Source organism: Rhodnius prolixus, unplaced genomic scaffold, assembly GCF_049639745.1.
Source record: "Rhodnius prolixus isolate KJV_2025 unplaced genomic scaffold, Rpr scaffold_2, whole genome shotgun sequence".
Taxonomy (NCBI): domain Eukaryota; kingdom Metazoa; phylum Arthropoda; class Insecta; order Hemiptera; family Reduviidae; genus Rhodnius; species Rhodnius prolixus.
In genome coordinates this window covers 63,894,163-63,906,587 of record NW_027411592.1, presented here as the reverse complement: position 1 = coordinate 63,906,587, position 12,425 = coordinate 63,894,163, and the positions used below count along the sequence as shown (strand labels likewise).

The 12,425-nt window shown below is 38.9% G+C and overlaps 1 protein-coding gene and 1 pseudogene across 8 annotated transcripts in view; both read left to right on the top strand.

The window, feature by feature from the left end:
- The window catches only part of LOC141450153 (high affinity 3',5'-cyclic-AMP phosphodiesterase 7A-like), a 392,695-nt gene that overhangs the window by 99,544 nt on the left and 280,726 nt on the right, over positions 1–12,425 (top strand). The window lies entirely within an intron of this gene.
- On the top strand, positions 4,233–4,353 carry LOC141450566 (U2 spliceosomal RNA; annotated as a pseudogene).

Here is a 12,425-nt window from a genome sequence, read left to right as displayed (position 1 = left end):
TTAGCAGAGAATGAGATTGAGAAAAGTTTCCGGTCAAAATTGGTCAACCGGAAGTGCCCACTTTTTCGAAGAGAATTTTCCCGTATTTTAAAATTGTCTCGCAATCAGCTGCCAGCGAGTTTATTTAAACTTCGTACAGTGATTACAAACACACAAATCTACAAACTTTTAGCGGAAACATTTTAAATATTTTTCCGGAAATTCGATCAAGTTGGAGGCGGGAAGAGTCTTTTTAATGTGATTTTTAGAATCAAATATGTATAATTAGGAGACCTATTTATGAGTTAGACGTAATCGTAATTTATTTGGTAAATATTTTCTACGTGGGATGGTATTAAAAAAAACACTAAAAATATTTCGATGTTCATATCAAGGTTGCTGAAAATAAAAAAATAAAAAATAAATGAATATATTTATAACCTTCCTCAGTAACCTTCGTGTAATTCTGTTTGTCCTTAATCCAAAAACAGACCTTTGCAAATAGTTTTAGGGGGGCCGGTTCTTTTCGGTCAAAGTCGGTCAGCTGGGAAAACACTATTACTTAAAACGTTTTTTCTTTTTTAGTGAATATTTTTTCCAAGAAAATGCTAATTTGGGCTTTCTTTTTCTTTCTAAATTCTTATTGTTTTTCCTTTTGCTTTCAGTTTTCTTAAATAAACGCCACAACAAGTCCTATCATTTTTGTTTTATATCTTTTTCCTGGAAAAATTCATTTACGCGATAAATTTCTCATATTAACCATTAAATAAAATCCAAGGCCTAGACTCTGGGAATCGAACCCACTAAACCAACAATACATCTTAGCATTGCGGGTCTAGTCTCTTAACCGCCTAACATACTTTACTATAAATTTCTCATATTAACCATTAAATAAAATCCAAGGCCTAGACTCTGGGAATCGAACCCACTAAACCAACAATACATCTTAGCATTGCGGGTCTAGTCTCTTAACCGCCTAACATACTTTACTATAAATTTCTCGTATTAACCATTAAATAAAATCCAAGGCCTAGACACTGGGGAATCGAACCCACTAAACCAACAATACATCTTAGCAGTGCGGGTCTAGTATCTTAACCGCTCGGCTACCGTGGCACCTAGAGAGGTATTTTCTTTTTTTATAAATGTAAATGAAAAGTATAGATCAGTGAGTCTGGTAAAAGATTAATGAAAATTGTTGAAACCGTTGCAAAAACCGGAAGAGTGATCGTAATTTCTGAGTTTTCTTTAATTTTCTGTTGGGTGGTTAAGAATTTTATTCCTTTTTTTTCTTTTTTTTTTACTGATCAGCGTAGTAGCCCTAAACTTAGCCGTTGGAAACGAAATGTCGGTATGTAGATACGAGAGAGCGTGGGTAATTGAATGATGATGATGACACTCCAAGATATGTTTCACGCTGTGTAGGCGGTGGTAGTTGGTGGGTCGTACAGAACCCAGGACGTTGAGTAGGGTGGAAGTATAATAACGAATGACGTATAAAGGTGTTATGAGCAACACCACCTGGTGCCTATAAGCCAGGGTAACTAGGGAGATTTTGGTATGGGGTCCAGAGGAAGAACGTGAGATCGATGCGGACGCGGTATAATAGCGCTCTCTGTTGGATCGCTGGTCAGAGGTTTTGAACAACGATTAAAAAAAACAAAACAAAAAAATGGGTGGGCGATGAATCGCGCGACGTCGTCGTTGTGTGTGGTGAGGTATGTATGAGCGTCATGTTATAGCCTAATCGTGACGCGGTGGCCATTGCGTCACCGCTGGTCATCGATCTCTCCACCAACTTCCTCTCTCTTCTTCTTCGTACCTACCCACCTTCACTGTGCACATCGCCTTCTTCTTCATCCCGGGCTACATTTGACTAGTTTTACCTGTCAGCCTTCATTTCCAACTAATTGCTTCCGTTTTAAAACCACCGCCCCCCCAACCTGGCCGTCGTCCGTTCCTAACCTCTCTCTTTCTCTCCACACTTCCTGTACTTTACACCGTTAGAGTTGGGTTACGACGTCATCAACTAGTTCCTCTTCAGCCCCGCTCTAGAATACCTCTCGTAATCGTTCCAATTTTTCCAAACTATTCTTCTTCTTCCAGTTTAAGTTATTTATTTTAATTACTCCTTTACTCTAAATTCCTTCCAGCAAATAATTATTATTAATTTCCCTTTTAATCTTAGGATCTAATTTTTGGAATGGGATAAGTAGTTTAGGAACTGCCACAGGTTGCTTTTTTTTTGTAATCATCCATTGTGATTAGCCTATATCTCGACATCATGAGCATTGACCACTCAAGATCGTAGTCTTCGTCGACCTCATCTTCTACTTTTTCTTCAGCATCCTTTTTCAGGATAATACCCCCTGAAATCAAGCTCATCCCTACCCGATTGATGTACTGAGACCAATTTGTTGTTGATCATAGAGTCTAGTACCGCCTCACTCACTCACTATCTGGTGCAACAGTCCTTAAAGTAGGATCTGGACCTCCTCAACAAACTGTCCCATCCGCTCCGGTCTGCGGCCTTAAGGCGCCATCTTCTTATTCCAGCCCGACGAAGGTCTTCCTCTACATCATCCAGCCATCTAAGTCGAGGGCACCCTTGAATTCTTCTGCCTCCTGGGTTTTCATTTAATAGTTTTCGGGGCACCCTTCCCGCAGGCATCCTCTCCACGTGTTCCAACCATCTCAATCTCCCCTTCTTTATTTGGGCGACTATGTTTGGTTCTCCAAACAATTCCATCAATTCGTGGTTCTTTCTGATTTTCCAGTCGCCATTCTCCTCGCACTTCGGGCTAAATATCTTTCTTAATACTTTTCTTTCCCAAACCCCGAGTATCTTTTCACTTTCTTTGCTGAGCACCCAGGTTTCGCTGGCATATGTGACGATGGGTTTGATTATTGTTTTATAGGCTATTATCTTAGCCTTGAATAGCGAAGAGGCATCTGTTTCCTGCCGCTATTCTCGCCTTTATTTCTGCGGTTATGTCATTATTGTTTGTAACAAGTGACCCTAGATATTTAAAATCACTCTAGTACCGCCTACTAAATATTAAAAAGAGCTAGTCGCCAACATGACCATTTCTCGGACAGAATGGAATGTCCTATGAAATTTTTAGAAGCCTACTCCCTATAAGATTCTGCTGAGGCTGGCTTAATACCCTAAAACTACCCGAACTACCACAAAAAGGTATACAATATATACCCAGACTTGCAGTCCGCCTTTTCAAGAAAGCCTATCAGAGATTTGTCGCGACAGAATCGCTTCTGCAGTCGTTATTTGGTGTCCTTACTTTCCTAACCGATTACAGAAGTTTATGATGGCTTTTTCTTCAAAGAGGAACCCTATAAAGGCTAAGATTCATTTAGAGCCCCCTTCTTAGCGCACTCATGCCAAGATCATGCGTCCCTTTGTTTCTTGTTCATCCCAACGACAACGTGATCACTTCTTGCCAAATCAATTTTATCCCATTTATCTAATCCATGCCTGATCTCTTAGTCTAGCCGAGCAAAAGGGAAAAAATCTGTAGGGACTATCCTTATACCAGCAGTCGCATCAGGCCAAAAACTTGTACTTCCTTTCAATAACGTTGCTTACCGGAATTCCCATTTTTCCTCGATATCTTCCTCTAAATCATCTTCATCATCTGGTTCATGGTCTTCTTCTCCTTCTTCAATAAGCGTTAAAGGCGTTTTTCAAACAGCGGTATAGTGGATCTTACCTCAATGTACCACCAGTTAAATCACCACCGCAACCAAAAAAAAAAAAAATCCAGGTTTTTTGTAACCTTCCAGCATATCTGTAACATCATCTTGGAGGAGTTCCCATTAATTGTGTTATCTTTTTACCTCCTAAGATTCTAGGACACCTAGAATTCTAAGGGCTAAGTTCCAGGAGGAGTTCCTCCATAGGGCGCCAATTTCTAGATCATGTTTTTCTTTGTTTTCCGGTCTCCACGATGGTCTTCCCCCCTCCCCACAATCAACAACAAAAATAGAAGATTAACGTCCGCTGAAGTTTTAACATTATTATTTATTTATTCTGTTTTAACCAGATAGGTATACAGAAGAAGTTGCATAAACAAAACAATTACTAAAAGATACAAATTAAACAGAACTTAAACAGAAAAATAATTATAGGTAAATTATGAATCACAAAATATAAAAATAATCGTACTAAATAAAAGGTAAACTTCTAAATTAAATTATAACTTAAAAATTGTAACAATAACTTATAACTTACTTCAGTCGCTTCTCGGCCTTTTGGCTAAGATCAAAGTGTAGTATCTGTTCTTAAGTTTTAACATGTTCGGAACAGTATAAGTTTCTGTCAAGAACAATTAATCCTGTGATTTTTACCGATTTTTTACTGCCGTGTAGATAGAACTGTAATCCTGATAGTTGCCAATAAAACGGTCTGGGGGTTCTCTAAGATTTATAATGAGCTCCTGTTCCGGCGAGCTCTTGCTTTTTTAAATTTTTCAGGACCGCAGTACTTTCTCTTGAAAGAGATGAGAGAAAGTATAAAATTGATTAGTATGTTGAGAGAATGGGAGGAAGATGATTGCTGGACGGAAGAGAGCAATATCAGGATCGTTTTGGTTAAACCTGCGACTGGACCATCGACAATTTAACCTTCTGTATTTGTATGAGAAAAAATGAAAATTAATAATTGAAATACGAAGAAAAAATAGTTTAAACGTTCTCCCAGAGGATTATAAAGTGACTTGATTATCCCAACCAGCTGGTTGCTGCAGCAAAGCGTAGGCCTGGATTAGGATCGATCCAATTTGTAAAATGGAAATAAGGGAGGAGGAGGAAGACAGAGAGAGAGAGAGGAAATAAAAAAGGGGATTAACGAAGAATAAATGACTGAGATTTAGCTGAGCTCCATGATTGGCTGGAAATTGTACGTAGTGGGAGCGTCAAAGTTCATACACCCACGCAGCAATGTGATGGCAGTTGTTGATGGCGGAAGCCAAGTAGTGGATACTTTTTTCTGCCATTTCTCTCTCTTTCTTTTTCTTTCGAAATGCCCTTTGGGAGAAATTGAATAGATCTCGAGTAGCAGCCTCTCAGCTAACTAACTTGAGGAGCTTCAAAAGTGGAGCTGAAATTACTAGCAAATAAACAGGAAGTACAGCTGCTGTAGACCCATCCGGAAAGTCATCTCTAGCCAGCCAGGGAGGGGGTGGTGGTGAGCCAAGGAAGTGGCAGAAGTTCCTCGGTAGTAACCTCCACACTCCATTCAACAACAACTCCCACCCTAACAAGGCTGTGCCAGTCTCTGTCTGGGTATGTCGATAATGGGACATTGAGCGCATGCACTTGCAGCCAGCCAGCTGCAATAATCCGGCTGGTGCATCTTGTGTTGCTGGTGCAGTAGATCGAGTGGAATGTGCGTGAGTATGCATCCCGACCAAACAGTGAGCCTACCTTCCTGCTCTCCTTCTTCACTCCCACCCATCAATGCCGCCTCCAACATCGGCGCAGAGTTAGGCTCTTGTTGTCGTTGTTGTTGCCGTTTCTCCACCTGCAGGGTGCAGGGCAATTCTTGCTGCAATCCTGAACTTTAATCTCCATGGGACTCACTCGCTCTGCTGTGCAATTGGAGTAATCAATATTTATATTATTGCCGTCTGGTACTGCCAATGTACTCTTCGTTATAATAACGTTATATTCACTGGGCAATATAGTTGCATTATTCCTTTAATAAGAGGCCACATTGCGATCGTAACTAACTCTAGTGATGGAGTAATGAAAGTTCATTGTTATTAAGGTTCTCCCTGAGGTGCGTCTTTCAGTCTGTGATCTGAAACCTAATTGAAATCTGGCATTCTGTCTTGACTTGGAATTCCATCTTGACCTGGTACTCCGTCTTAACTTGAAATTCCATCTTGATCTGGTACTTCGTCTTGACCTGGTTCTCCGTCTTAACTTGAAATTCCATCTTGAACTGGTACTCCGTCTTGACCTGGTACTCCGTCTTAACTTGAAATTCCATCTTGACCTGGTACTCCGTCTTGACCTGGTACTCCGTCTTAACTTGAAATTCCATCTTGACCTGGTACTCCGTCCTAACTTGAAATTCCATCTTGACCTGGTACTCCGTCCTAACTTGAAATTCCATCTTGACCTGGTACTCCGTCTTGACCTGGTACTCCGTCTTAACTTGAAATTCCATCTTGACCTGGTACTCCGTCCTAACTTGAAATTCCATCTTGATCTGGTACTCCGTCTTGACCTGGTACTCCGTCCTAACTTGAAATTCCATCTTGATCTGGTACTCCGTCTTGACCTGGTACTCCGTCCTAACTTGAAATTCCATCTTGATCTGGTACTTCGTCTGGACCTGGTACTCTGTGTTGACCTGGTACTCCGTTTTGACCTGGTACTCCGTTTTGACCTGGTACTCCAATTTGCCTTGTTATTTCCACTATTACTCTTTTATTTGTTCATAAGGTAGGATGAAGCCCCATTAAGTCCTACACAGCTACACTGAAGCAAAACAACATAAGCCAGTGTCCAGAAAATAAGCCCAGACCTAAACTTGTAATACTTAGAATTAACTTTGTAAAAAAAACTTGTAACTCCTTCAACGTCTACCTGTTTTTACTAAAGATCTTGTTCTTAAATCTAGTCCAACTCCAGAAAATTTCGCCCTGGGAGAATGGAAAATTTCCCCTTTCCTCATTTCACCAACTCTCCTGTGTAGATCTGGTATGTGAATGAATCCCCATTATGTAGAAGAATACCTTCCCCGCAAACCCATGATGTCAGCAAGAGATCCAAGAAGCTGCGCCAGAGTGGTATATCCATGGCAGATGAAGAAGAATCACTTTAGGGTTCCGTCTTCGTGGGAGACCCCTAGAGAGTCTGGGAGGGTTACCTGAGTCAGGGGAGTCTCAATATTTGTGAGAATACTCCTAAAAATAAAATTTTGGTACTACCTTTTGTAATCGTACCTTGAAGAAGAATGACGTTGTTAACAAAAAAAAAAAAGATGGATTAAATTTAGTAGAGTATTGCGTGACTTTTACTTTTTTCATCTCCGGAGGTTACAGTAGGGTTACTAGGCGACATACAGGTCAGGTTGGTAATGGAAGTCAGAGATTAGGTTAAAGGGGAGCACAAATTATTTACTACATTGCCTATTTTAAGACCACAATACAAACTTCCGGCTTAAAAATAATAAATTTTCGACATCTCAAATACATCCTTCAGGAACTTGTTCAGAAAAGGTCCCTAAATATCTTTACAATATCAGGAGCATTGAACTTTGTATTGTAAAAACACCCAAATATCCAAATTTATAATACATTTTTCCAATTTGGTTGTATTGTTTTATATTATAATACTTTTTATGTATTAATTTACCTTTTTTTCTACTTTTTTCTTACTCTTATAAGTAATCGTGCAGATTTTGGGATTTCCCTGGACATATCCGTTTTAGGGTCTCCTGAGTCAGGAAAAGGGTTTTTCCCGAATTGGTATGTATGTGTTGGTGATGCGTATTTCCGCTGCAATTCTAATACGATAAATCCAGAGATAGTTCAGATGTTAATAGTGCCAACAGATTAATCTCTCTCAGTAAGGCGTGGTCAAGATCGTCTTATCGGAAGTAGTATCACTTTACTGGCTAATTTTTTTAAAACATTTCCGCCAATATCTTCTGAAAATTTTCTTTAACTCTGTATGGAGATTACAAAGCCATAAATCTGCAACTTTTACTGGAAAAAACAGTTTTCCCCAAAAAAGTTAAGATTAAGGGCAGTTCTGAGAGAGAAGGGGTAGACAGAGAAGGGGGTGGATCCCTTATAAAGTGATTTAGAATTAAATATGACTCAAAGGTTCGGTATTTGAGTAGAAAAAAACTAATCTGCGAGTCAAAACTTTCAGAATAGTCGTGTGAGTCTGCACAGCTGAATAAGTTTGAATCGTAAGAAGATAAAGGTGAAGATTTTAGTGTTTAGTTTATGGTGGGGGCAAAACTTTGGTGTTTGTTGCAAGCGAGAGACGCTAAAATATCAAGGAAAGTTTATGGGTCAAACAGTTTTCCGGTAGATAGATGGGATTCTGGCTGGACCACCACTTTTCCACTTCTAATCTCCTACTATAATACCCCCCCCGCAAGTTGAAAGGGAAAACTTGGACTTGCGTGTTTCGAAATGTCTTTAAAAAAAATATTCACCAACCAGGTAACTTCCGGTTGATCGGTGTTCAACCAAAAAGGTAACTTCCGGTTGATCGATGTTCACCCAAAAAGGTAACTTTCTGTTGAATCGATGTTCAACCAAAAAGGTAACTTCCGGTTGATCAATATTCACCCAAAAAGGTAACTTCCGGTTGATCGATGTTCACCCAAAAAGGTAACTTCCGGTTGATCAATATTCACCAAAATGGGAACTTCCGGTTGATCTATGTCAACCAAAATGGTAACTTCCGGTTGATCGATGTTCAATCAAAAAGGTAACTTCCGGTTAATCGATGTTCACTAAAATGGTAACTTCCAGTTGATCGATGTTCACTAAAATCGATATTTTCGGTGAAAGCCCCAAAATCATAGATATGGTCGATTTATCGATAACAGCATAATATGTCGATAAATATATCGATTACAGTACTTCGATTACAGGCAAACGTACTAAAATAAAGAAATCTTATGCGAGAAGTGATCAACAACTATTAGAGAAATTATGTTGTCAACATATATGATCACTCAGAACTGATACATCCATTTGCATTTGGAGTATCATAGGCAGGCCTCACATATTCTAGTCGAACGGAACAGACAGGCAAACTGTAACTATATTCTGCCGCCAGTACAAATCACGTTCATGCCATTTATCAACGAGCGTTCCCGCTTCCCTCGGACATCTTCAATATTACTGGCTTAAAACTAGACCATAGAGACCCCTACACAGCCAATGAAATTAGTTTTGAAACTTTGAAATTGCTTGAGTGAGGGAGAGGGAGGAAGTGATTCTGTACGGGAGTATATTGTGTGCACTCATTTACGCCACTTCCTGCCTGCCCCTGCGTACACACACACACACACACACACACACACACACACACACACACAGAGTTCATGCTCGATATGACCTAAAAGCCTGACTGTCCAACCCTCTAGCGTCGCCGCGGCCATGTTGGAATTGAAAACATTGCCCACTGTATACATGAGTTATCAATAAATCAACACAAGGGACTAATTGTGTACATCCGGCAGAGAATCTGCCCTCCCGAATGGATTCTGGTGGGTACATAATCATGTCCCGGGGCAAACAGAGAATCATAATACCCAGATGGGCTGCACAGGATTAAAATTACTGCAGTTTTTCCTACACACTTCTTGGACTAATTTACGTTCATTTTTCCCAATGAATAAATTAAAAAGGATTTACAAAGAAAAACGGAACTGTATTGTTCACAGAATTTTACTAATATTTTTTCGGCAGAAAATGATACTGCGCTAATTTTTCTTCACTTTGCGTCTTGGAAAACAGCACTTTCTTCTCGTAGATAAATATAACATCTAGTTGGTCCATGCTGCAGTACTATGCTGATATAATACTTTTCTTATTTTACGCTATAATTTTAAAATAATTAGAGACGCCACGATAGCCGAGCGGTTAAGATACTAGACCCGCAATGCTTAGATGTATTGTTGGTTTAGTGGGTTCGATTCCCCCTGATCTAAGCCTTGGATTTTATTTAATGTTTAATATGAGAAATTTATAGTAAAGTATGTTAGGCGGTTAAGATACTAGACCCGCAATGCTAAGATGTATTGTTGGTTTAGTGGGTTCGATTCCCGGTGTCTAGGCCTTGGATTTTATTTAATGGTTAATATGAGAAATTTACAGTAAAGTGTGTTTGATAGTCGCCTCCGTCCACGGCACCTAATTTGTGATAATTGGACGTAAAGCCCCGACTGTAAAAATTGGCTTCACTTTATTATAAAATAATTGGGTACAGAAATGTATCAGGAGACGAGAAAAGAAGGTGTAGAATCTTTGTAAATTACCTCTCTCTATGCTAATAAATGCATTCATCCTAGTAAATACTCACGTTAGATTCGATTCTAGTAGGGTGCCCTTAAAGGTCTACGCCACTGCGTCCCCTTTGGATCTATTGTGGCTCCTCCCACACTAGAGCTCGCCCTCCAGACCTCGTCCGTTTAAGCAGAGTCCTGATTCTGGGAGAGCGACTCCTGGGTAGTAAAGCTCTCAGGCCTTTGTTTTTCCACCCCGAGGAGTAACATCCTCAGCCAGAGAAATCCCTCGCAATGTCACAACACGTGGTGCAGTGCCGTTTCCTCCTTCTTCTCCTCCTCCTGGCAGAACCTTGCAGAAGGCTATCATCGGCCAAGCTCATGCGATGCATGTGTTTTCTGAGCCTGCAAATGGCCGGTTGAATAGGCCTACAATTTTCCAAATATACTATAGTAAGTTACCCCCCCACCCCCATTCACAGCATTCATACTGCGCACAAATACCCTACTTCCAACTGGAGTAGATTACAGGATATTCATTATTCCTGTAGGAAAATTCCATATGAAACGCGTTCTTATATCAGGAGATTTAAGAGTAAATTATGATTAAACGAATTACCTGTTATTCTGCCAAAATTATGAACATATATCCGGTAAAAAATTTAGTTACATGGAATTTAAATTAGAAAAGCCTTCATAAACTTTTCATCACTCAATATGGAAAACTCAAGTGAATTATTAATTTCGGATTATAATGGATTTTTGTTTTTCTCCACCAAAGTTTTCTTCTTTTTTTTCCGCTGAGTTTGTAAACCAGCTTTTCCACCCCTTCGTCTCTCCTCCTCCCCGCGAGTGGAAAACTCGTAGGGGAAATTTATTTTAACTTGGGTATTAAACAGATTAAAAAGTTTTGTTTCGAAAACACTTGGATGTGAGTGTGTGTGTGATAGAAAGGACAGTGTGTGAGTGAGATGAAGAGGGAGGAAGACGGAAAGATCTTAGTTGCCATGGTGACGCAGTTCACCTCTTCTTATAGTTTTTTTATTAACTTATCTAGGGCCAAATTTTTGGTGGTAAAAATTTTCTTACTCTTCTGGAAGTACACAGTTTTGGGCGGCAGAAATTGAAAGTATACTTTGCAAAAGTGGGATGAAGGCTTCAACTTGAAGATTAAGCTAAGACTTTGTAGAAGTAGGGGGACAAAGTGGCGGGAAAAGCAATTAGTAAAGATTTTAAAATGACTCTACCGCCTTTTACTTCTTTCCTGTTAAAAGGATGTATGGTATTGTGGCAGCAGTGATTTCTAAGTAGGAACTTAGTAAGAGCCGGTATATATACGTACCTTTTTAACAAAAAACTTTAAAAGTTTAAAAAGTTAAGTATAAAGGGTTGATTAAACGCTAAAAAGGTTCACAAATCAGCAAGTACCCAACATTTCATTCATGTTTAGTTTTCAATCGATTAGTTTAAGTTTATTGTTCGATTAAATCTATTGTTACTTCACTTTATCTAGTAGTTACGCTTAAAAATAATTAATCTAGTTTAATATTAGTTTTCAGCAATTAGATTCTTAATCTAGGTTTCTGTAATTTTTTGCTCTTGTATTCTTCTGTAGCTAAAAATTTCTAATTTAAATATAATTGGCTAATACTTTTGCTTGTCAAAAGTAATAGAAAACTGTAAAATGTAAAAATTACAGATCTTTCATTTCATGATGGGCCAAAGTGGGCGTGGTGTGACAAATGGGCGTGTAGGCGTGGTTTAATAAACAGTTCTCTCTTCTGATTGGCCTTTCAACCCACCCACTTTTCACACTTCCATTCTTCACTGTGGTTGGCCAATTCTTTATTCCAAATTATTTCTATGAAAAATAAAAGTTTAATTTGTTTTACTAATTCCCCCCCCCCCGTAGGTATTTAATGAAGAATCAAAATATGCGATAAAAACTTATCTCAATAAAAACATGGAAAATAAAAGATTTTTCTCGCTTAATGTCTTGTTTTCTGTACTAATAATGTAAGGGTAATCAGAAAATTGGAAAATAATGGTTATTTGTCTTGGGAAGTGGGTAAAAGAAAATTGTGGGTCACGTTTCAGGTTCACCTATTACTCCCTGACATTTTGTATGTTTATTTATTTGGGGCTGTTATTTAAAGATTGAATGATTAATAGTTCAGATACTTCCTTTTACAATCTCCAATTACTGAACGAATATTATGTAGATGGAAATGGCCAGCATAATAGAGTCTGTGACATCTAATAAATTGTAAACAATATTAATGAAAATTTAATGCAGTAAAATTCACTTAAATGATATCAATGAAAAAGTATGAATGAAATGATGGGAACTTGCTGATTAGTTGTACCTTTTGGCGTTTATATCAACCCTTATCCAACTGACCTATAGAAAGAGAAGTCAATCAACCAAGCTCCTAACGCGTCCCAA